Source organism: Microtus ochrogaster, linkage group LG1, assembly GCF_000317375.1.
Source record: "Microtus ochrogaster isolate Prairie Vole_2 linkage group LG1, MicOch1.0, whole genome shotgun sequence".
NCBI classification, from domain to species: domain Eukaryota; kingdom Metazoa; phylum Chordata; class Mammalia; order Rodentia; family Cricetidae; genus Microtus; species Microtus ochrogaster.
Genome location: NC_022027.1, coordinates 11,729,103 through 11,732,871, shown reverse-complemented (window position 1 = coordinate 11,732,871; position 3,769 = coordinate 11,729,103). Strand labels below are relative to the sequence as shown.

General features: G+C 44.8%; 1 pseudogene; it reads right to left on the bottom strand.

Moving 5' to 3' along the window:
• The window catches only part of LOC101998052, a 4,460-nt pseudogene extending 3,716 nt beyond the window's left edge, over window positions 1-744 (bottom strand).
• Between the last annotated feature and the right edge of the window lie 3,025 nt (window positions 745-3,769).

Sequence of the window (3,769 nt, the reverse complement as noted above, 5' to 3'; positions counted from 1 at the left end):
CCCACACTTTCGTGATTCTTAAACCTTCAGAGCTGGATTGTGGGAGGAGACTAGAAATTCAGAGTTCCAGGACAGACAATCCCTAGAGTTCTGAAACAGCCATTTGGGACCATTATAGCGAAACACAGAAAATAAGAACATGGATCAAGTCTCAGAATAAAAGCTGTGCTCTCATCTAGGCTGGCTGAAGGCATCCACAGCTCTTTCGGGTACTGCACTGCTCAGCTGGGTAAAAGACACCTATGGGCCATCCTGGGTCCTCACAGTCCAGGCTGGCTGAAGGTATCAGCAAGCCTGCATGGTGCCTTATGGTGGGTGCCATTATGATAAGCAGGTATATGTTGGAAAAACAGAAGAGAAAGAGAAGCAAAACAGTTCGTGGGTTGTGGTAAAATGCAGATCGGAAGAAACAAAGGCCATGAAGAATGGACTGGTATTGGTGGTCTGTTTGCCGCCAGGCACCAGGGTAACATTCAGTCCTGGGTTGGTAATCTTCCTGCAGCCAGGGTCTGTGTTGACATTCATGACTCATGCTGCCACTAAGGGCCTTGGGGATGCCCTGTGTCAGGGCTGCTACCTGTGGCCATTTTGGTATTCAAGGGCCATGCTGCTGTTGGAGCTAAGCTGATCTGAGTGGCCCGTGCTGCCCCCGGGATACATAAAGATATTTGGACCTGAACTGTTGTCAGGGGACATGTCTAGGTCCTTGACTCTGCAGCAGCCAGGGTCTGTATTGATGTCCATGGTTTCAGTAACCACTGAAGGCCATGCAGATGACTAGAGTCTGGTCAAACACCTGAGTCCATGTTGGTATCAAAGAGCTCTGCTGCTGCTGGGGCTGTATTAATCTGGGTGACCTGTGTTTCTAGTCAGGACCATGGTGACATCCAGGCATGGGCTGTAATTGAGGGTCATGTCTGGGTCCATGGCCTTAGGACAGTCAGAGTCTTGTGTTGGTGTCTGTGGCTCCTGATACCATTGACAGCCACACAGAAGTTAGGGGTCTGAGCTACCACCTGAGGTTATGCGGGTCTGAGGGCCATACTGTCACTGGGGCCATACTGATGGCTCCATACTGATGGCCTATACTGCCACTAGAGCCATGGTGATGTCCAGACCCAAGCTGCTATCATGAGCTATGTCTGGGACCTTTTTCCTGCTGCAGTGACGCTGTGTATTGATGCCCATGGCCCATGTTACCACAGAGTGTCACAGGAAACATGTGTATTAAAATTCGAGAGCCATATTCATCACTGACCCTGGGATAGCTGACCCTGACCCTTGCTGGACTCAGTAACAAGAGAGATGGCCCTGCCCTTCATGGGTGAGCTGGACCCCACACTCAAAAGAAATGGCCCTATGCCTCCCTGCAGGCATGAGAGAGCTGGCCTCAGGGACATGGGCCTAGCAGAGCAGGCTCTGTCCCTTAGCTAATGTGGGCAATCCCAGTGGCCCAGAATGATCAGCTGAACCACCACCCAGACCCATATCCTGGCCTTAGGTTGGCCTACCCTAATATCTACCCAGTCTTTGACCTGCTGGAGTGCTTGACGGGACTGGACCTATGGATCTCCACTACTTGGGCAAGAACAGGATATCTGAGAGGAATTTCAGTAAGCGTCCAGTGATGATGGCATGCCAGAGGCGTTGAACAAAATTGTCCATGGCAATGAACATTTTATGGGTGGGGCTGATAGAACAAAAGGATACACTGAGTGACACCGCAGCTCCAATGCCACCAGGATGAATGAAGAGATGCTGGAAAGACAGAGGAGCAAGGTAGGTTTTTCTGTTTGTTTGTTTGTTTTGTTTTGTTTTTAATTAATGTTTTTCTTCTTGGAGGTTTCTCTTGGCAGTAACTTTACAGGGGTGAGGGGTAAATATGGAGGGACTGGGAGATGAGCGGGATTAGAGTACATGATAAGAAATTCCCAAAGAATCAATCAACAGTTATGTTCTCTTTTTGTTTTTTGTTTTTTTTTTTAAGGTAGTACTCACAAGGTTTCAGAGAGTAACAAAGAATTGGATTAGAAGTCATTTGGGCAACATTATGGTAAAGAATCTGGCTACATTTTGACTGAGTCCAGAGAATCTGATTGAGACTGAATTCAAAAGTAATGGACTGATTTATTTGCAGAGGAAATTTCGAGACTGCATAGCATTCAGAGTGTGACATGATTAAGTCTCTCCGATTTTAGCTGTATTTATATAAGGGAGCAGGAATCCAAGGATAAAGATGTGAAAAGCATGCAGTCTCAAAGTGTAGGGATGTAGGAAATTGCAGACAAAGCAGGCACAGACAAAGCAACTAAAATTTTAAAGAGCTCAACACAATTTGACAGAAACACTGCTCGCAGCACCAGGACAACAGAAGAGGAGCCTTACAGCAAAACTTGCATCCTTCCTGGGGTGGTGTTCAGTGGGCATGCAAAACACAAGATTTGCAGAGTCACAGCAGCTTGATTCAAGGCTCTAGAAAAAAAGCCAACAAGCCCAAGCGTTTAATCCTAATAGAGCCAGGTTCCTAGAATGGAACGCTGCGGCAAGCCCAAGTGGAGCCTAAGCTGCAATGGAGACTCCATTGTGGAGATATAAGGAAAATGGGGTGTCCGGCAAGAAAAGCTATAGGCACCAAGCAAAGTGAGCCCAAAAGAGAGGCTATGTATCTATGTAGTCACAGCACAGGGAGACCGGGCTACCTGAACACTCTGGAGCACAGATGCCACCCTGTTGTCCAGATGCCAGACACAGATCGCCTTAGTTTCCTTTCTCAGGCTGTAATAAAATACTTGGACAAAATCAACTTAAAAGAAATTGGGTTTTAGTTCACACTTCACAGTTATAGTCTATCGTGCGGAAAAGTCAAGGCAGCAGGAGCGTGTGAAAGCTGGTCGCATTATGTCCCCGGTCAGAGCAGAGCAATTCAGCTCACCTTCTCCACGTTAGACATCCCAAGCTCCCCCACCCAGAGAATGATACTGTTCACAATTAAAGTGGATCTTCCTTTATCAATTAAATTATCCAATACAATCCCTCATTGACATTCTCAGAGGCTAGCTTTAATCTAGACAATTCTTCACAGGTGCTCCTGGAGGCTTGCCTCCTAATTGTCCAGTTGACAATTAATACTATCTATCACATGGACCCACACGGTTTGATTTTGCCCTGCTGGGTTTTGCTTTTGCATTAGTCCAATCTTTCTTTACTGTTTTCCCATTATTTCTTTTTAGAATAGACATTTTAATTACACATCTATTTTTATTAAACTTTATTGTAAAGAACTTTCAAATGAAAACATTATGAAAAGAGATTAGATGGGCATTTCTATTCTGCACCATTATATATTATAATTAAATAACTTTCTTTTGTATTGAGCACAGTTTCATGGATTTTAAGTTTCTTCTTTTTTATTTTATCTTCTTTTTTTACTTTTTGAGATTATAATGTAATTACCACATTTTTTTTCCTCCACTTTCCTCCCTCCAAAACCTCCCACGTACTCCTCCCTACTCTCCTTCAAATGCATGGCCTTTGTTCATTGTTATTGCATACATTTATGTATATGTATACACATATATATTCCTAAATAAGACCTGCTTGGTCTGTATAGTGTTGCTTGTATGTTTTCAGGACGAACCATTTGGCATCAAACAACCGATGTTCTCTTCCCTGGGGAAGATCACCTGTCCCACTCCCAACTTTCTTCAGTTGCCTATAATTCTTTATGTAGGGCTGAGGCCATGTGGGCTTTTTCCCATCTGTTTTGTCC